The sequence below is a fragment of the Balaenoptera musculus genome, chromosome 14 (genome assembly GCF_009873245.2).
Source record: "Balaenoptera musculus isolate JJ_BM4_2016_0621 chromosome 14, mBalMus1.pri.v3, whole genome shotgun sequence".
Lineage (NCBI taxonomy): Eukaryota > Metazoa > Chordata > Mammalia > Artiodactyla > Balaenopteridae > Balaenoptera > Balaenoptera musculus.
In genome coordinates, this window is record NC_045798.1 from 67,038,542 (window position 1) to 67,060,747 (window position 22,206).

At 38.9% G+C, this 22,206-nt stretch overlaps 1 protein-coding gene across 2 annotated transcripts in view; it reads left to right on the forward strand.

The window, feature by feature from the left end:
* Positions 1-2,288: 2,288 nt before the first annotated feature.
* Positions 2,289-22,206, forward strand: part of ME2 (malic enzyme 2) — a 62,962-nt gene continuing 43,044 nt past the window's right edge. Inside the window, exon 1 of one of the 2 annotated variants that reach the window (XM_036823704.1) lies at positions 2,289-2,535. The gene's annotated coding sequence lies outside the window, so the exon portion shown is untranslated. Of the gene's footprint in view, positions 2,536-6,372; positions 6,401-22,206 lie in introns of those variants that run through there. The other variant, XM_036823705.1, reaches the window with a different exon arrangement.

The following is a 22,206-nucleotide window of genomic DNA, read 5'->3' on the forward strand; positions in this document are numbered from 1 at the left end:
AACTTTAGATCTGACATCCTCGATTTGACCTAATGGGAATTATGAGCTATTCTAAAGAAAGAAGTATAAATTAAGATAATATGACAGGAACCAAGATTTTTGTGCATTTTAACAGTAACTGTTAGAAGTTATTGTTAGCCCAAATAACAGAAAACCCTATTTGAGGTGATTTATACAAACAGAGGCTTATTTCACAAAACAGGAAATACAGGCATAGGAATCAAGGCTGAACGTGGCTCAGTAATACTATTGGGGACCCTGGTTTTCCAATCCTGCCAACACACTTAGAGTGTAGGCCTTCAATCTCTTGCTTGTCATCTTATGGTCCGATGATGGGTGCCAGGCTTCCAAACATTTCCAATGAGGAGAAGTGGGATGAAGCAAAAGGTACATGCCAGTTGAGTCTTTTGTAAAAAGCCTTTCCTTTTTTAAAAAAGCCTTTTCAGAAGTCCCACCCAACAGCTTCCATGTATGTGACTCCAACAGGGTCCTTGCCCAACTGAAATATAAAGCAAGCCACAAATGGGAGCTACATATGTAATTTTAAGTTTTACAGTAGTCGTGTTAAAAAAATAAAAAGAAAGAGGTGAAATTAATTTTAATAATATATTTCATTTAACCCCAACTATCCAAACTATTATTTCAACATGTGATCAATATTTTAAAAATTGAGATATTTCATCTTTTTTTTTTTGCACTGTTCTGGAACTCAGTGTGTATCTCAATTTAGACTAGCCGTATTTCAAGTGCTCCATAGCCACATATCACTGTATTGGATAGGGAGCCTCAGACCAATCACCTAAGCGACTAAGGAGAAGTGAATTGGGGCGGACCAGCGAAACAGCGCTGTGTGCCTCTTTGACATTAACATATATTTCACTTAATAAGGAATGAACTGACCTCGATTTAACCAAAAAAAGTCCCATCCATGATAGCTCTCTACAACCCTTCAACCTGGGATTATTCTACTGTAGGACAAACTATCTTTCAAAGATAAAATAATTTTACCTCTACTAATGAAGCATTTATAATGACACTTCTAATTTTTAAATTTTCTGTCATTCCGCTTGCGGCATCTTGACAATTTCTGGCAAGCAGGGTTATTTTAGGTCATGCTTGTTTATAGTCTCTCTTTCCCAGCGGTGGTTACTAGACCAGCCATACCTATCATTTATGCTCCAACTACTGTTTCCCCAATATGCCCCACCCTTGCATGCTTAGAGTGACATGGCTACTCCAAATTTTACATAATTGTCAATGAGTTTAGGAGGGGAGGGAATTCACTTTTTTCTACTTCTGCTCAATTTTCTCTATCCTACATCTCCATCGCTTTTAATTTTCTCATTCAATCTGCCTTGCCTCTTTATCCTTTACATCTTTAGTTAAAAACTATTATTACTATACTTTAAAAGCACACAAACTCGATTACAGTAAAGAATTTTTGGTGATAACATTTTCCGAAATAAGAATGAAGAAATATCCTCCAATATCATAACCGTGGGTGGGTATAGATGTATTAAGGTATGGTCCTGCAGCTTTCAAGATGACAATTTAGGGTTCCTGTGCTTTTCTGAGAGGGAACATTGAATATCTATTTATGGTGACTGTGATTGTAGGGATCATTAGTAAATTCCCTGCAGGCCAAAAAGTGTGTCAGCAACCGTGGAGAGTAGCAGAGAATTCGGCAGAAGAGCAACTCTTAGACAAACAAAAATTGCTCAGAAACATAAAGCGTTCCTCAAGTGCGGAGGCTTCGCATTTCCTGGGTCCTCCCTCTTCTGCTTCTCCATTCTCCTGGCGTGTATCCCGCTCTTAAATCTCTCTATCCTCTCCCTGCCTCCACTGGCTGTCCAGAACCGACCCCAACTCACAGCCTTCCTCTCTTCTCGGGATCAGAGACTGGTACCCGTCGACACGCCCCACCCCACCCTATTCCCGGCCTCGCCCGCGCCTGCGCAGAGCCTCTAATCGCGCGAACGCGCAGCCATCACCCTCAACCATACCGCCAGCCGCGGGAATGCGAAGTCGGCTGTAGCCAGCCCCAGGTCTTTTCGTGGGGCGGTGGTTATCGTCTTTATATCTGGACTCCTCCCACCCTACACGACCCCTCTCTCACTCCTTGGGGTCGGGCCCTTAAGGGCATGCACCTGGCCCCAAATGGTAACCTCTAGCCACCAGACAGAGTACGGTCCTGCGAGGCTAGAACGCGGGTGCGCCGGTCGCGAAACCTCAAAGCGGAGCCCCGCCCCTCAAGGCTGGCTTCCTGCCTCCGTATTGGTCTGCGCGCCCGTCAGTCTCCCCCCATGGGGCTGCGCCGGCGGTACTCCCTGTTCCCTCTTCTCAGTACGCGGATTTACTGGTTGCCTCGGCTAGTAGCCAGCCGACCCAGCCAGTCCGATCCTGACCTGGAGCCGGCTCCGGAAAGCCTCGAGCAAGGGAGGGCCGAACTCGGCCGGAGCTGAGCATCATCCGGGTGGGCTGCGGGGCCGCGGCCTCTCCGCCGGCAGCACCACCTGTCGCCTGGCTAGACGTCGGGTAAGGCTCCGCACGGCTCGCAGCTGCGGGCGGCCTGCCGCGGCGGGGCCCGGGCGGGAGTTCCGGGATGGGAGCGGCGCCGGTCTCCTCACCCCGGCCCGGGGAGCCGAGCGCGGACCCGCCGCCGGCCTCCGCGCGTGCGGCCCACAAGGTCCCAGCTTGGCGGATGGGAGGGCGGGGTGAAGGGAAGGGGTTCGTCGAGTCCTGGCTGAGAGCGTGGGGAACGGTGGGGTCTCGGCACCCCCTGTTTGACCGTGGGCGGCTCTTCCCTGGCGCACGGTTTGGGGACGCGACTTCCCGGTCGAGACTCGCTAGTCCCAGGGCGCCCCGCCTTCCCGACCTGGAGTAAGGCCCTGCGGCTTCCTTAACGGGAGCATCTCTTCTACCCTTTACTCCCGCGCCCCTTAAAGACCGATTTTGTGGCTCCAAATCCCTTTATCGAATAGTTCTCTTTTTCTGCAGGGATGAATTAATGGCAGGAGTTAGGCATTTTGTTTGTGTGTTGTGATTGATCCTTGCTTTAATGGAAGTTTGTTGCAGGCTAGAAAGTTCTAAGATTGGAACGGTTCTGTCCATTCATGTGAAATGACATCTGTGGACCAGGTTTGGCAGGTGTTTCTTTGATGCTGGTGATATCCATTTCTGCTTGTGTGGTGTTACATTGAGGTCCCGGATTTGACTTTCTTGGTTCCAAAGATAATTCTAGAAAATTTCCGTTGCCGTTTAGTGAGAAGAAGCTTAATCAAAATAACAGATCTCAACAGAAGTGCTTCCTTACAAAACGTGTAATCGCGTATCTGTTTGATTTACCTTCTTAATGTTTGTGGCAGTCACTTGAAAACAAAACAGTTGATAGCACTGTTATTTCTTTTAGTGTTGCAACTGATAACATGGAAGCACGTATTAATTGTTAATCATTGTTAATCAGGAGCCGAGCGCTGTTTTCTGCAAGAATTATTTCAAAATAATGCCCTGAGGTTGGTACTCTTTATTATCTCCAGGTTACAAATGAAAATTAGAAAGGCTAAGTAACTTACCCAAGGTCACAGGTTTTACGTGGCAAAGCCTGGATTCGAACTCAGGCAATCTAACTTAATAGCTCCAGCCTCCTCTTAAGCTTGTATGCTCCTTAAGCATTGTTCATGCTGTAAAGCTAAGTGCAGTGTTGTGCTCCTAAGTTTTGATCTTTAGTTGCCAAGCATTCTGGAAATTAGAGAAGAAACAGTCATTTCCTTACAACCCCCCCCCCCCACATACACAGCTGTGTGTGTGCGCGTGTGTGTATACATATATATATACACACACTATAGTAGTTACGCAAATGATAGGTAAATATATATTGTGTAACTACTATAACTAGTTGAGTTATGTTACATGGTTTGCAGAAATAAAGGAAAAATGTTTAATGTTATCTTCTAATAGTGGACCTTTAAATAATCAACTTTGAGCACTGATTTATAATCTGTTATCTGATTCTTTTATGGTAGCTATAAAGACTTAATTAAAAGTTAGGCATAGAGGCTAGAAATGCTGATATACCTTTACCATATGTTAAAAGGAAATGTTGGGCTATGCTTTTGTAGAAGTTTTGCATTCTCTTGAGAATTAAAACTTACTCTTGCTCAATAGTTATTCCTGAGAAAGAACCGCTTACAGGTTTCACTCTTAGAAGGTGTTTATGTATAATGTTTTTGTCTTTTAATAAATTTGTTATGAAAATGCATTAAAAATTCATAAAGAAAAAACCCATTTACCATTTGAGAATTTCTTTTGTAAATTAACTCTTACCGTAATGCTGTTTGTGCATAAATTGTATTTAATTTCATATAAAAAAGTAAGCTATTCTGAACTACGTTACATTTTATATTAAGTTAAACTAAAATTAATTATAATTTATATTGGTGAATTTCAGACCAACTTAACCATATTTTAAAACATAAATAACTATAGACACCAAGGGGGGAAAGCTGCGGGGGGGTGGGGATGGTGGTGTGGTGAATTGGGCGATTGGGATTGACATGTATACACTGATGTGTATAAAATTGATGACTAATAAGAACCTGCTGTATAAAAAAATAAAATAAAATTTAAAAAAACAGTTAAAAATAAATAACACTAAAATGTATAGTTGTTTACTGAGGATCAATATTACAGAACAAAATTCATACTAAATATCAAAATTATTCCACATTTGATTTAATAAAACAGTAACCATTTTATTAAAAGTTAATTATTTTATTTGAAAGTCACCACTTTGATTATATGGCTGCATATTGTACCTGCCTTGATCAATATGTACAAATTTCAAAAGTTATGAAAAATATATTGATTATGTAGATATTGTTTAGGATGACATTTGGTATTTGCCTGGATCTGTATGTCATCCAGATTCTCATTCTTGACCTAGAGATTTAATTTGAAATAGTTTAAATAAATGTTAACCATGATTTTCCTCATAGCCTCCTTTTAAACAAAAAACTTTTTATTGAAGTATAGTTAATATACAAACCTCATAGCCTCTTTTTTTTTTTCTTAAGTTATTTTTTTGGCTGTGTTAGGTCTTCATTGCTGTGTGCGGGCTTTCTCTAGTTGCGGCAAGTGGAGGCTACTTTTTGTTGCGGCGTGCGGGCTTCTCATTGCGGTGGCTTCTCTTGTTGCAGAGCACCGTCTAGGCCCGTGGGCTTCAGTAGTTGTAGCACGCAGGCTCAGTAGTTGTGGCTCGCGGGCTTAGTTGCTCTGCGGCATGTGGGATCTTCCCAGACCAGGGCTCGAACCCGTGTCCCCTGCATTGACAGGCAGATTCTTAACCACTGCGCCACCAGGGAAGCCCCCTCATAGCCTCTTAATATGGATTTTACATTGGAAGATGTTGATGCAGAAACAGGCATTTAGAAAGCATCTTCTGACCTCTTCAGTTTATTACTACTAATAACAATAATGCATAGATAAATAACATTTATAGAGCACTTAGAGGGCACTGTGATAATCATCTTACATGGATTACCTAATTTTAATCTTAAAATGGCCCTATTTAGTAGGTCCTGTTGTTTATCATCTCCATTCAAGTGATGAGATAACTACAGTCCAAGGAGATTGAGGCTTAACTCCGACTTACTCAAGATCATGGAGCTAGCAGTGTAGCAGGGGCAAAGCTAGGATTTAAGTCCAGTGGTCTGATTCCAGAGCTTGCCTTTGACCACTCTGCCAGATTGCCTGGATATGGATTTTATTGAATAAACCAAGTGAAGTGGTCGAGCTCTTTATGATGATGATAAAAAAGCTCTAAGGGGTTGATGCTTTGTTTAAATATTATCATTACTGCACACAACTGCAAAATAGAGTTTTCCTTCCCCTTCCCTACTTTATTGATAAGAAAAGTGAGACTTAAGTTAGGGGTTCCCAGACCGTTGGACTTCATGGGTAAGTTAAAAAAAGAAAAGTGTGTGTGTAGGGGGGCAATTGGGACCAGACGTAAGATCACCAACTTTTAATTCTGTCAAGGTTATGGACCTTTTTAAAAACTACTACAATCTACCATCCCCATCCTTTCAAAACAAAAAAAATTTTTTTTTACCACCAAAAAGGGAGGAAGATAATTACAACATGAAAACGCAGACAATAAATTTAGTATTATGAAAAACTATACTGAAACCACGCACCTCAGATTGGAACTTGAACCCACGCGGCCGGGACTCAAACCTGGCCAAAACCCAGACTGGGACTTGAACCCACGAGGCCAGGACTCGAACCCAGGGAAAACCCACAGTCTTCCAACTGAGATCACACACCTGGTTTCAGGACTTAATGAAGCTCAGGTTCTTGATGTCTCATCGCAGAAAGAATTCAGTGAGAGACAAAGTGACAGGTAAGAAGTGGGTTTATTTAGAGAGAAACACACTCCGCAGAGAGAGTGTGGGCCATCTCAGAAGGCACGTGCGGCCTTGGGAGAAATGCACTCCACAAACAGAGCGTGGGCCATCTCAGAAGGTGAGAAAGGCACCAGGGTACGGGGTTGTCAGTGTTTATAGTGGTGGGTAATTTCATAGGCTAATGAGTGAGAGGAGTATTCCAGCTGTTTTGGGAAGGGGCAGGGATTTCCAGGAATTGGGCCACCGCCCACTTTTTGATCCTTATGGTCGCCTTAGAACTGTCATGGCACCTGTGGGTTTGTCATTTAGCTTGCTGATGTGTTACAGTGAGCGTCTACTGAGGCTCGAGGTCTAATGGAAGTCAACTTGTCCACCGTCTTGGACCCATTTGGTTCTAATCCGTTTATGTCATGTCCTTGGGCTATGTCATTCTTTCAAAGGTTGTGCCCTGCCCCCTTCCCTCCTGTTTCAATACTACGTTGTCCTAGTTTTTCTCATTTGGTTAGACTAGTGAAAAACGTGTCCCAGACAGACACCAATTCAGAGACCATTTGGGAATGCTTGGGTAACATAACTGATTCCAAACTGGTAATTAGCTGCATCCAGATTCAGACTGACGGCAGAGCTTGTGCTCACTGTACCTAGTCATGACCTTTCTCTAATTTTGGTCTATTACATTGAACTTCTGCTTTCTACCCCCAGCTAGGGAGCCAGGGAGAGTGTTCTCCAGCAGCCAGTGGCCTAGCAGTTTCAGTCCCAGTCCAGTTTATAAACACCACCCAGAGAGTAAATTCACTAACCCCCAGGGTAAGGCAGGATGAATGGCACACCAGAGGGAGAAACCACAGGCATACCTCAATATCCAGGAAACTCAGGTAAGCAGCTTGAGTTTTCATATTTATTCAAAACGGGAAGCCCCACCTTATTTTGTTTCCTGTTTTTACTTCACTCATTTTTACAGTTCTTCCATCCTGTCTGTATAACATGAGGAGTTAGGTGTGGGTTTTCCCCATTTTGTCCTGTTGCCTCCAGCTGCTATTAAGCCTGCTGTCTGTCTGTCTCTCTCCTTAGTCCTTGGTTCTATTTTTGGCAGAGATTGATTTTTCTCCTTAAGTTGTTTCTTAACTTATGCCTACTTGTTTTAAAGACACTATTAAAATTACTTTTATATTTTATTTTACTCTCTATCACTTAGTCATAAAGTAATAATTTGAGTGCTGTAACACTTTTTAAGTCTTTAATACTCTTCTGCATCCATTCTCTCATTTGATCATTACAGTTACCTATGAGGTAGATTTAAAAGGTAATCTTTATTTTACAGACTAAATTCAGTATTTGATAGAAGCAAAATTTTAGCCAGGAGCTGAAAATAGAAGATTTTATATGTCAGAATGCTGATCTTAAGTTAACTACTGAAGGGAAAAACTGTTTCTTCCTACTCACAGACTCAACTCTTCCGGCCACCAAATGTGTTTTTTCCGCACACCCAGGAATTCTCCAGCTCTAGGCAGACACTGATGGGGTGTGCTACAACTTAATTCTAACACTGTCTACCTGGAGGTAACTTCGGATCACACAAGTTAGGGACTCAGCCCGGAAAGACTGCCCCCACTTCAGATGCCAGTCGCAAGCCCCAGGTTTTGACCTATCCTTACCAACCAGCTGTAAATCAGGGCTTCCCACAACCCCTTCCTCAGGTTAGATCATTTGCTGTAATGGCTCACAGAACTCAGGGAGACACTTTACTTATATTTACCGGTTTCTTATAAAAGGATACAACTCAGGAACAGATGGAAAAGGCACATAGGACTAGGTATTGGGGTCGGGGAGGGCACGGCACTTCCTTGCCCTCTGCGCTTGCCACCCCCCAGCACCTAGGTGTGTTCACCAACCTGAAAGGTCATCAACTCTCCTTGTTCAAAAGTTTTTATGGATCTTAATTGCCATCGTTCCCACCCCCTTTCCCAGGGGAACTGGAGTGGTACTGAAAGCTCCCACTCTCTAATAATCACTTGGTCTTTCTGGTGACCAAGGTTCTGTAGTGACCTCACCCTAAGTCACCTCATTAGCATAAACTCAGGTCTGATCAAAAGGGGCTGCTTATGAATAACAAAAGATACTCCTGTCACTCAAGAAATTCCAGCAGTTTTTAGGAACTCTGTACAAGAACTGGGGACCAAGACCAAATATATTTCTTATTACACCACAAGTACTAATTGCAAAGTGTATTTTTCTCAGATAGTCTTTGATTTTAAATAAACTAAAACGTATTCCATACTGTTTTAGATTTTCCTACCTCACCAATATGCTGCAATACTAATCCAGTCTTTTGGTACCAAAGTTTTAATTGTGATAAATAATGCTTTCTCTCCTGGAAGAACCACACAAACATGATCAGGGCTGCACTTTCAATTTCTGTCTTTCAAAATTTATTTTGAAATAATTTGAAAGACGTGGTTGTATACATCATACTTCTTGGCCCCTTAATACTTCGCTGTGTATTTTCAGAAAAGGATACCTCTTACATATGGTTATCGAACTCAGAATATTTAAAATTATACAAGACTTTTATGTAAGTTACAATATATCTCCCAATTTTGCCAGTTATCCCAGTAATATCCTTGATGGCATTTTGGGGGATCAGGTTTTGCATTTAGTTGTCCTATCTGTCCAGTCTTCTTTAAATTGCAATGGTTCTTTAGTGTTTTTCATGGCATTTACATTTTTGAAGAAAACCAATCAGTTATTTTATGGTGTCTCTCTTGATTCTTTTTTATTACCATTATTGAAATATATTTGACATAGAACATTGTGTAAATTTAAGGTGTACAACAGGTTAATTTGATACACTGTAATATTGCCACTGTACTGATAATTAGCACCTCTGCACATTATGTAATTATAATTTCTTTTTAGTGATTGGAATAATTAAGTTCTAGTCTCTTTGCAAGTTAGATGATTATAATAACAGTACTGTTGTCTGTGTTCACTATGTATTAGATCTCTAGGACTTATCTCTTAGGCCTCTTGCTGAAAGTTTGTACTTTTAAACAACATCTGCCCTGTCCCTTTCCCCAATTCCCGTCTCTCATGATTCTTGATGTGCTTATGATCATTTAGATTTCTTGTTTTGTGCCCATATTTAGGTAGCACATTTATATGAAATATCCAGAATAGGTAAATACAAAAATACAGAAAGCAGATTGGTGGTTGCAGTCACTGGGGAAGTGGGGAAAACTGCTTAATGGGTATGGTATTTCCTTCTGGGATGATGAAAATGTTTTGGAACTAGATAGAGGTGGTTGTACAACATTATGGATTTTCTAAATCCCTCTGAATTGTTCATTTTAAAACAGTTTATTTTGTTATGTGAATTTCATCTCCATAAAAATTAACTTAAAATCCTAATGTAGATGATTTTGCTGCACCCCCATATAAAGCCCATGGATTTCTCAGCAAAAAGAAATTCCATTTAAAAACTATTGCATGAAGAAAGACAAGATGAAAAGGCAGAGGGCTATATACCAGATGAAGGAACAAGATAAAACCCCAGAAAAACAACTAAATGAAGTGGAGATAGGCAACCTTCCAGAAAAAGAATTCAGAATAATGATAGTGAAGATGATCCAGGACCTCGGAATAAGAGTGGAGGCAAAGATCGAGAAGATGCAAGAAATATTTAACAAAGGCCTAGAAGAATTAAAGAACAAACAAACAGAGATGAACAATACAATAACTGCAATGAAAACTACACTAGAAGGAATCAATAGCAGAATAACGGAGGTAGAAGAACGCATAAGTGACCTGGAAGACAGAATGGTGGAATTCACTGCTGCGGAACGGACTAAAGAAAAAAGAATGAAAAGAAATGAAGACAGCCTAAGAGACCTCTGGGACAACATTAAATGCAACAACATTCGCATGATAGGGGTCCCAGAAGGAGAAGAGAGAGAGAAAGGACCAGAGAAAATATTTGAAGAGATTATAGTCGAAAACTTCCCTAACATGGGAAAGGAAATAGCCACCCAAGTCCAGGAAGCACAGAGAGTCCCATACAGGATAAACCCAAGGAGAAACACTCCGAGACACATAGTAATCAAATTGGCAAAAATTAAAGACAAAGAAAAATTATTGAAAGCAGCAAGGGAAAAACGACAAATACCATACAAGGGAACTCGCATAAGGTTAACAGCTGATTTCTCAGCAGAAACTCTACAAGCCAGAAGGGAGTGGCATGATATACTTAAAGTGATGAAAGGGAAGAACCTACAACCAAGATTACTCTACCCAGCAAGGATCTCATTCAGATTTGATGGAGAAGTCAAAAGCTTTACAGACAAGCAAAAGCTAAGAGAATTCAGGACCACCAAACCAGCTCTACAACAAATGCTAAAGGAACTTCTCTAAGTGGGAAACAGAGAGAAGAAAAGGACCTACAAAAACAAACCCATAACAATTAAGAAAATGGTCATAGGAACATACATATCGATAATTACCTTAAACGTGAATGGATTAAATGCTCCAACCAAAAGACACAGGCTTGCTGAATGGATACAAAGACAAGACCCATATATATGCTGTCTACAAGAGACCCACTTCAGACCTAGGGACACATACAGCCTGAAAGTGAGGGGATGGAAAAAGATATTCCATGCAAATGGAAATCAAAAGAAAGCTGGAGTAGCTATACTCATATCAGATAAAATAGACTTTAAAATAAAGAATGTTACAAGAGACAAGGAAGGACACTACAGAATGATCAAGGGATCAATCCAAGGAGAAGATACAACAATTATAAATACATGTGCACCCAACATAGGAGCACCTCAATACATAAGGCAACTGCTAACAGCTATAAAAGAGGAAATCGACAGGAACACAATAATAGTGGGGGACTTTAACACCTCACTTACACTAATGGACAGATCATCCAAAATGAAAATAAATAAGGAAACAGAAGCTTTAAATGACACAATAGACCGGATAGATTTAATTGATATTTATAGGACATTCCATCCAAAAACAGCAGATTACACTTTCTTCTCAAGTGCACACGGAACATTCTCCAGGATAGATCACATCTTGGGTCACAAATCAAGCCTCAGTAAATTTAAGAAAATCGAAATCACATCAAGCATCTTTTCTGACCACAACGCTATGAGATTAGAAATCAATTACAGGGAAAAAAACGTAAAAAACACAAACACATGGAGGCTAAACAATGTGTTACTAAATAACCAAGAGATCACTGAAGAAATCAAAGAGGAAATCAAAAAATACCTAGAGACAAATGACAATGAACATACGATGATCCAAAACCTATGGGATGCAGCAAAAGCAATTCTAAGAGGGAAATTTATAGCTATACAACCCTACCTAAAGAAACAAGAAAAATCTCAAGTAAACAATCTAACCTTACACCGAAAGGAACTAGAGAAAGAAGAACAAACAAAACCCAAAGTTAGCAGAAGGAAAGAAATCATAAAGATCAGAGCAGAAATAAATGAAATAGAAACAAAGAAAACAATAGCAAAGATCAGTAAAACTAAAAGCTGGTTCTTTGAGAAGATAAACAAAATTGATAAGCCATTAGCCAGACTCATCAAGAAAAAGAGGGAGAGGACTCAAATCAATAAAATTAGAAATGAAAAAGGAGACGTTATAACAGACACCGCAGAAATACAAAACATCCTAAGAGACTATTACAAGCAACTCTATGCCAATAAAATGGACAACCTGGAAGAAATGGACAAATTCTTAGAAAGGTATAACCTTCCAAGACTGAACCAGGAAGAAATAGAAAATATGAACAGACCAATCACAAGTAATGAAATTGAAACTGTGATTAAAAATCTTCCAACAAACAAAAGTCCAGGACCAGATGGCTTCACAGGTGAATTCTATCAAACATTTAGAGAAGAGCTAACACCCATCCTTCTCAAACTCTTCCAAAAAATTGCAGAGGGAGAAACATTCCCAAATACATTCTACGAAGCCACCATCACCCTGATGCCAAAACCAGAAAAAGATATCACAAAAAAAGAAAATTACAGACCAATATCACTGATGAATATAGATGCAAAAATCCTCAACAAAATACTGGCAAACAGAATCCAACAACACATTAAAAGGATCATACACCACGATCAAGTAGGATTTATCCCAGGGATGCAAGGATTCTTCAATATACGCAAATCAATCAACGTGATACACCATATTAACAAATTGAAGAATAAAAACCATATGATCATCTCAATAGATGCAGAAAAAGCTTTTGACAAAATTCAACACCCATTTATGATAAAAACTCTCCAGAAAGTGGGCATAGAGGGAACTTTCCTCAACATAATAAAGGCCATATACGACAAACCCACAGCAAACATCATTCTCAATGGTGAAAAACTGGAAGCATTTCCTCTAAGATCAGGAACAAGACAAGGATGTCCACTCTCACCACTATTATTCAACATAGCTTTGGAAGTCCTAGCCACGGCAATCAAAGAAAAAGAAATAAAAGGAATACAAATTGGAAAAGAAGAAGTAAAACTGTCACTGTTTGCAGATGACATGATACTCTACATAGAGAATCCTAAAAATGCCACCAGAAAACTACTAGAGCTAATCAATGAATTTGGTAAAGTTGCAAGGTACAAAACTAATGCACAGAAATCTCTTGCATTCCTATACACCAATGATGAAAAATCTGAAAGAGAAATTATGGAAACACTCCCATTTACCACTGCAACAAAAAGAATAAAATATCTAGGAATAAACCTACCTAGGGAGACAAAAGACCTGTATGCAGAAAACTATAAGACACTGATGAAAGAAATTAAAGATGATACCAACAGGTGGAGAGATATACCATGTTCTTGGATTGGAAGAATCAATACTGTGAAAATGACTATACTACCCAAAGCAGTCTACAGATTCAATGCAATCCCTATCAAATTACCAATGGCATTTTTTACAGAACTAGAACAAATCATCTTAAAATTTGTATGGAGACACAAAAGACTCCGAATAGCCAAAGCAGTCTTGAGGGAAAAAAACGGAGCTGGAGGAATCAGACTCCCTGACTTCAGACTATACTACAAAGCTACAGTAATCAAGACAATATGGTACTGGCACAAAAACGGAAACAGAGATCAGTGGAACAGGATAGAAAGCCCAGAGATTAACCCACGCACCTATGGTCAACTAATCTATGACAAAGGAGGCAAAGATATACAATGGATAAAAGACAGTCTCTTCAATAAGTGGTGCTGGGAAAACTGGACAGCTACATGTAAAAGAATGAAATTAGAACACTCCCTAACACCATACACAAAAATAAACTCAAAATGGATTCGAGACCTAAATGTAAGACCGGACACTATAAAACTCTTAGTGGAAAACATAGGAAGAACACTCTTTGACATCAATCACAGCAAGATCTTTTTTGATCCACCTCCTAGAGTAATGGAAATAAAAACAAAAATAAACAAATGGGACCTAATGAAACTTCAAAGCTTTTGCACAGCAAAGGAAACCATAAGCAAGACGAAAAGACATCCCTCAGAATGGGAGAAAATATTTACAAACGAATCAACGGACAAAAGATTAATCTCCAAAATATATAAACAGCTCATTCAGCTCAATATTAAAGAAACAAACAACCCAATCCAAAAATGGGCAGAAGACCTAAATAGACATTTCTCCAAAGAAAACATACAGGTGGCCAAGAAGCACATGAAAAGATGCTCAACATCACTAATTATTAGAGAAATGCAAATCAAAACTACAATGAGGTATCACCTCACACCAGTTAGAATGGGCATCATCAGAAAATCTACAAACAACAAATGCTGGCGAGGGTGTGGAGAAACGGGAACCCTCTTGCACTGTTGGTGGGAATGTAAATTGATACAGCCACTATGGAGAACAGTGTGGAGGTTCCTTAAAAAACTAAAAATAGATTTACCATATGATCCAGCAATCCCACTACTGGGCGTATACCCAGAGAAAACCATAATTCAAAAAGACACATGCACCCCAATGTTCATTGCAGCACTATTTACAATAGCCAGGTCATGTACGCAACCTAAATGCCCATCGACAGACGAATGGTTAAAGAAGATGTGGTACATATATACAATGGAATATTACTCAGCCATAAAAAGGAACGAAATTGAGTCATTTGCTGAGACGTGGATAGATCTAGAGACTGTCATACGGAGTGAAGTAAGTCAGAAAGAGAAAAACAAATATCGTATATTAACGCATGTATGTGGAACCTAGAAAAATGGTACAGATGAGCCGGTTTGCAGGGCAGAAGTTGAGACACAGATGTAGAGAACAGACATATGGACACCAAGGGGGGAAAACTGCGGTGGAGTGGGGATGGTGGTGTGCTGATTTGGGCGATTGGGATTGACATGTATACACTGATGTGTATAAAATTGATGACTAACAAGAACCTGCAGTATAAAAACAAACAAACAAACAAAACAACTAATACTAAACTTTCATTGGGTTATTTGTATGGAAATATGTTAATATAAATGTTTCAGACATTACATGAAATTTCTAAAAATCTTATATGTTCTGGTATAATGTTATAAGTCATAATTCTAGTTATTACTTTAAAATGTATATCTCAGAAATAAAAAAAAAAAAGATTAACTATGAGTTGAACCTGGATGATGGATACAGAAGAGTTCATTATACTGCTATTTTTGTTTATATTTTATTGTTTTTATTGTTTTCTATAATGTTTTTTAAAAAAATAAAAAAAAAAAAAACTATTGCATGATAATTATAATGGTTTATGATGATTAAAGAAATAAATGAGCGTTGCAAATTGATGTTTAGTAGGAGAATTGATATGCAGAAGAATCTATTATATTCCCATCAGTAAATATTTAAGGTTTAATGTATTATGTAGTTTTCCATTTTGAAAAATTCTCATAATGTTTGCGATGGATGTGAAAGGACAGAAACATGTTTTCAAGACAATTTGCATGATTTTTAAATATTACATAACAGGTTTTCTAAAAACAAAAAAATTTTAGTACACTGAATTTAAATATTGAATATTACTAGTACCTTAAAATTTGACGTCTAGATTAAGAATCTGGATGGCTTCACTTCCTCTGAAAGTGTGTGCTCCAGGCTTTTCTCTTATTTATATTTCCACCTTCAACCTAAACTGTCCCACACCTGTTTACATTGAAATCACTTCCATGAAAACACTTGCTGTTTACTAGATGTTTCATACCTTGCCACACTTGTGTGGATTAGAAAAAGGGTAAATATTTGGCACACTGTAGTAGGTAATACATAAAAGGTAGCAATGATTATTATCCAAGGACTTAGACTGTTGTCAGGAAAAGTAAATCTTTGCCCTCACCTTATGTTTTGTTACTCTTTTATAATCCCTTACAACCTGTACCAACATAAATGTATTTTTTTAACATCTTTATTGGAGTATAATTGCTTTACATTGTTGTGTTAGTTGCTGCTGTATAACAAAGTGAACCAGCTATACGTATACATATATCCCCATATCCCCTCCCTCTTGCATCTCCCTCCTACCCTCCCTATCCCACCCCTCTAGGTGGTCACAAAGCACTGAGCTGATCTCCCTGAGCTATGTGGCTGCTTCCCACCAGCTATCTATTTTACATTTGGTATATATGTCCATGCCACTCTCTCACTTCGTCCCAGCTTACCCTTCCCCCTGCCCGTGTCCTCAAGTCCATTCTCTACATCTGCATCTTTATTCCTGTCCTGCCCCTAGGTTCTTCAGAACCTTTTTTTTTTAATTCTATATATATGTGTTAGCATACAGTATTTGTTTTTCTCTTTCTGACTTACTGCACTCTGAATGACAGATTCTAGGTCCATCCACCTTACTACAAATAACTCAATTTCGTTTCTTTTTGTGGCTGAGTAATATTCCATTATATATGTGCCACATCTTTATCCATTCATCTGTCAGTGGACACTTAGGTTGCTTCCATGTCCTGACTATTGTAAATAGTGCTGCAGTGAACATTGTGGTACATGACTCTTTGAGTTATGGTTTTCTCAGGGTATATGCCCAATAGTTGGATTGCTTGGTCATATGGTAGTTCTATTTTTAGTTTTTTAAGGAACCTCCATACTGTTCTCCATAGTGGCTGTATCAATTTAGATTCCCACCAACAGTGTAGGAGGGTTCCCTTTTCACTGCACCCTCTGCAGCACTTATTGTAGATTTTTTGATGATGGCCATTCTGACTGGTGTGAGGTGATACCTCATTGTAGTTTTCATTTGCATTTCTCTAATGATTAGTTATGTTGAGCATCCTTTCATGTGTTTGTTGGCAATCTTTATATCTTCTTTGGAGAAAGGTCTAGGTCTTCTGCCCATTTTTGGATTGGGTGTTTGTTTTTTTGATATTGAGCTGCATGAGCTGCTTGTATATTTTGGAGATTAATCCTTTGTCCGTTGATTTGTTTGCAAATATTTTCTCCCATTCTAAGGGTTGTCTTTTCGTCTTGTTTATAGTTTCCTTTGCTGTGCAAAAGCTTTTAAGTTTCATTACGTCCCATTTGTTTATTTTTGTTTTTATTTCCATTTCTGTAGGAGGTGGGTCCAAAAGGATCGTGCTGTGATTTATGCCATAGAGTGTTCTTCCTATGTTTTCCTCTAAGAGTTTTATAGTGTCTCGCCTTACATTTAGGTCTTTAGTCCATTTTGAGTTTATTTTTGTGTATGGTGTTAGGAAGTGTTCTAATTTCATTCTTTTACATGTAGCTGTCCAGTTTTCCCAGCACCACTTATTGAAGAGGCTGTCTTTTCTCCATTGTATATTCTTGCCTAATTTATCAAAGATAAGGTGACCATATGTGCGTGGGTTTATCTCTGGGCTTTCTGTCCTGTTCCACTGATCTGTATTTCTGTTTTTGTGCCAGTACTGTAGCTTTGTAGTATAGTCTGAAGTCAGGGAACCTGATTCCTCCAGCTCCGTTTTTCTTTCTCAAGATTGCTTTGGCTATTTGGGGTCTTTTGTCTTTCCATACAAATTGTGAAATTTTTTGTTCTAGTTCTGTGGAAAATGCCATTGGTAGTTTGATAGGGATTACATTGAATCTGTAGATTGCTTTGGGTAGTATAGTCATTTCACAATGTTGATTCTTCCAATGCAAGAACATGGTATATCTCTCCATCTGTTTGTATCGTCTTTAATTTCTTTCATCAGTGTCTTATAGTTTTCTGCATATAGGTCTTTTGTCTCCTTAGGTAGGTTTATTCCTAGGTATTTTATTCTTTTTCTTGCAATGGTGAGAGTGTTTCTTTAATTCCTCTTTCAGATTTTTCATCAGTAGTGTATAGAAATGCAAGAGATTTCTGTGCATTAATTTTGTATCCTGCTACTTTACCAGATTCATTGATTAGCTCTAGTAGTTTTCTGGTAGCATCTTTAGGATTCTCTGTGTATAGTATCATGTCATCTGCAAACAGTGACAGTTTTACTTCTTTTCCGATTTGGGTTCCTTTTATTTCTTTTTCTTCTCTGATTGCTGTGGCTAAAACTTCCAAAACTATGTTGAATAATAGTGGTGAGAGTGGGTAACCTTGTCTTGTTCCTGATCTTAGTGGAAATGGTTTCAGTTTTTCACCATTGAGAACGATGCTGGCTGTAGCTTTGTCATATATGGCCTTTATTATGTTGAGGTGAGTTCCCTCTATGCCTACTTTCTGGAGAGTTTTTATCATAAATGGGTGTTGAATTTTGTCGAAAGCTTTCTCTGCATCTATTGAGATGATCATATGGGTTTTATCCTTCAGTTTGTTAATATGGTGTATCACATTGATTGATTTTTGTTTATTGAAGAATCCTTGCATTCCTGGGATAAACCCCACTTGATCATGGTGTATGATCCCTTTAATGTGCTGTTGGATTCTGTTTGCTAGTATTTTGTTGAGGATTTTTGCATCTATGTTCATCAGTGGTATTCGCCTGTAGTTTTCTTTTTTTGTGACATCTTTGGTTTTGGTATCAGAGTGATGGTGGCCTCGTAGAATGAGTTTTGGAGTGTTCCTCCCTCTGCTATATTTTGGAAGAGTTTGAGAAAGATTGGTGTTAGCTCTTCTCTAAATGTTCAATAGAATTTGCCTGTGAAGCCATCTGGTCTTGAGCTTTTGTTTGTTGGAAGATTTTTAAGCACAGTTTCAATTCCAGTGCTTGTGATTGGTCTGTTAATATTTTCTATTTCTTCCTAGTTCAGTCTCGGAAGGTTGTGCTTTTCTAAGAATTTGTCCATTTCTTCCAGGTTGTCCATTTTATTGGCACAGAGTTGCTTGTAGTAATCTCTCATGATCGTTTGTATTTCTGCAGTGTCAGTTTTTACTTCTCCTTTTTCATTTCTAATTCTGTTGATTTGAGTCTTCTCCTTTTTTTTCTTGATGCGACTGGCTAATGGTTTATCAATTTTGTTTATCTTCTCAAAGAACCAGCTTTTAGTTTTATTGATCTTTACTATTTTTTCCTTCACTTTTTCATTATGTCTGATTTGATCATTATGATTTCTTTCCTTCTGCTAAATTTGGGGTTTTTTTTCCTTCTTCCTCTAATTGCTTTAGGTATAAGTTTAGCTTGTTTATTTGAGATGTTTCTTGTGTCTTGAGGTAGGATTGTATTGCTATAAACTTCCCTCTTAGAACTGCTTTTGCTGCATCCCATAGGTTTTGGGCCGTCGTGTTTTGACTGTCATTTGTTTCTAGGTATTTTTTGATTTCCTCTTTGATTTCTTCAGTGACCTCTTGGTTATTTAGTAGTGTATTGTTTAACCTCCATGTGTTTGTATTTTTTACAGATTTTTTCCTGTAATGGATATCTAGTCTCATAGCGTAGTGGTCAGAAATGATACTTTATATGGTTTCAATTTTCTTAAATTTACCAGGGCTTGATTTGTGACCCAAGATATGATCCATCCTGGAGAATGTTCCATGAGCACTTGAGAAGAAAGTGTAATCTGTTGTTTTTGGATGGAATGTCCTATAAATATCAATTAAGTCCATCTTGTTTAATGTATCATTTAAAGCTTCTGTTTCCTTATTTATTTTTATTTTGGATGATATGTCCATTGGTGAAAGTGGGGTGTTAAACTCCCCTACTATGATTGTGTTACTGTCGATTTTCCCTTTTATGGCTGTTAGCATTTGCCTTATGTATTGAGGTGCTCCTATGTTGGGTGCATATATATTTACAATTGTTATGTCTTCTTCTTGGATTGATCCCTTTATCATTATGTAGTGTCACTCTTTGTCTCTTGTAATAGTCTTTATTTTAAAGCCCATTTTGTCTGATATGAGAATTGCTACACCAGCTTTCTTTTGATTTCCATTTGCATGAAATATCTTTTTCCATCCCCTCTCTTTCAGTCTGTATGTGTCCCTGGGTCTGACGTTGGTCTCTTGTAGGCAGCGTATATACAGGTCTTGTTTTTGTATCCATTCAGCCAGTCTCTGTCTTTTGGTTGGAGCATTTAATCCATTTACATTTAAGGTGGTTATTGATATGTATGTTACTTTTACCATTTTCTTAATTGTTTTGGGTTGGTTATTGTAGGTCTTTTCCTTCTCTTTTGTTTCCTGCCTAGAGAAGTTCCTTTAGCATTTGTTGTAAAGCTGGTTTGGTGGTGCTGAATTCTCTTAGCTTTTGCTTGTCTGTAAAGGTTTTAATTTCTCCATCAAATCTGAACGAGATCCTTGCTGGGTAGAGTAATCTTGGTTGTAGGTTTTTCCCTTTCATCACTTTAAATATGTCCTGCCACTCCCCTCTGGCTTGCAGAGTTTCTGCTGAAAGATCAGCTGTTAACCTTATGGGCATTCCCTTGTATGTTATTTGTTGCTTTTCCTTTGCTGCTTTTAATATTTTTCCTTTGTATTTAATTTTTGATAGTATGATTAATATGTGTCTTGGCGTGTTTCTCCTTGGATTTGTCCTGTATGGGGCTCTCTGTGCTTCCTGGACTTGATTGACTATTTCCTTTCCCATATTAGGGAAGTTTACAACTATAATCTCTTCAAATATTTTCTCAGTCCCTTTCTTTTTCTCTTCTTCTTTTGGGACCCCTAATTCAAATGTTGGTGCATTTAATGTTGTCCCAGAGGTCTCTGAGACTGTCCTCAATTCTTTTCATTCTTTTTTCTTTATTCTGCTCTGTGGTAGTTATTTCCACTATTTTATCTTCCAGGTCACTTATCTGTTCTTCTGCTTCAGTTATTCTGCTATTGATTCCTTCTAGAGAATTTTTTATTTCATTTATTGTGTTGTTCATCATTGTTTGTTTGCTCTTTAGTTCTTTTAGGTCCTTGTTAAACACTTCTTGTATTTTCTCCATTTTATTTCCAAGATTTTGGATCATCTTTACTATCATTACTCTGAATACTTTTTCAGGTAGCCTGCCTATTTCCTCTTCATTTGTTTGGTCTGGTGGGTTTTTACCTTGCTCCTTCATCTGCTGTGTATTTCTCTGTCTTCTCATTTTGCTTAACTTACTGTGTTTGGGGTCTTCTTTTCGCAGTCTGCAGATTTGTAATTCCCGTTGTTTTTGGTGTCTCCCCCAGTGGGTAAGGTTGGTTCAGTGGGTTATGTAGGCTTCCTGGTGGAGGGGACTGGTGCCTGTGTTCTGGTGGATGAGGCTGGATCCTGTCTTTCTGGTGGGCAAGACTGCGTCCAGTGGTGTGTTTTGGGGTGTTTGTGAACTTATTATGATTTTAGGCAGCCTTTCTGCTAATGGGTGGGGTTGTGTTCCTGTCTTGCTAGCTGTTTGGCATAGGGTGTCCAGCACTGTAGCTTGCTGGTCATTGAGTGGAGCTGGGTCTTAGCGTTGAGATGGAGATCTCTGGGAGAGCTTTTGCTGTTTGATATTATGTGGGGCCTGGAGGTCTCTGGTGGACCAGTGTCCTCAACTCGGCTCTCCCACCTCAGAGGCTCAGGCCTGACACCCTGCTGGAGCACCAAGACCCTGTCAGCCACTCGGCTCAGAAGAAAATGGAGAAAAAAAAAGAAAGAAAAAATGAAATAAAATAAAAAAATATTATTACAAATAAATTTTTTAAAAAGTAATAAAAAAGAGAAAGAACAACCAAACCAAAAAACAAATCCACCAATGGTAACAAGTGCTAAAACGTATACAAAAAAAAAAGACAGACAGAACCCTAGGACAAATGGTAAAAGCAAAGCTATACAGACAAAATCACACAAAGAAGCATACACATACACATTCACAAAAAGAGAAAAAGTAAAATATATATATATTAAAAAAAAAAGGAAGAGAGCAATCAAATCAATAAACAAATCTACCAATGATAATAAGCTCTAAATACTAAACTAAGATAAACATAAATCCAGAAACAAATTAGATGCAGAAAGCAAACCTCAAGTCTACAGTTGCTCCCAAAGTCCACCGCCTCAATTTTAGGATGGTTTGTTGTCTATTCAGGTATTACACAGATTCAGGGTACATCAAGTTGATTGTGGAAATTTAATCCGCTGCTCCTGAGGCTGCGGGGAGAGATTTCCCTTTCTCTTCTTTGTTCGCACAGCTCCTAGGGTTCATCTTTGGATTTGGACCCGTCTCTGGGTGTAGGTCGCCTGAGGGTGTGTGTTTCCTGGCCAGACAGGACGGGGTTAAAGGAGCAGCTGATTCGGGGGCTCTGGCTCACTCAGGCTGGGCGGTGAGAGGGGTACGGAATGCTGGGCGAGCTGCAACAGCAGAGGCCAGAGTGACATTTCAACAACTTGAAGCATGCTGTGTGTTCTCC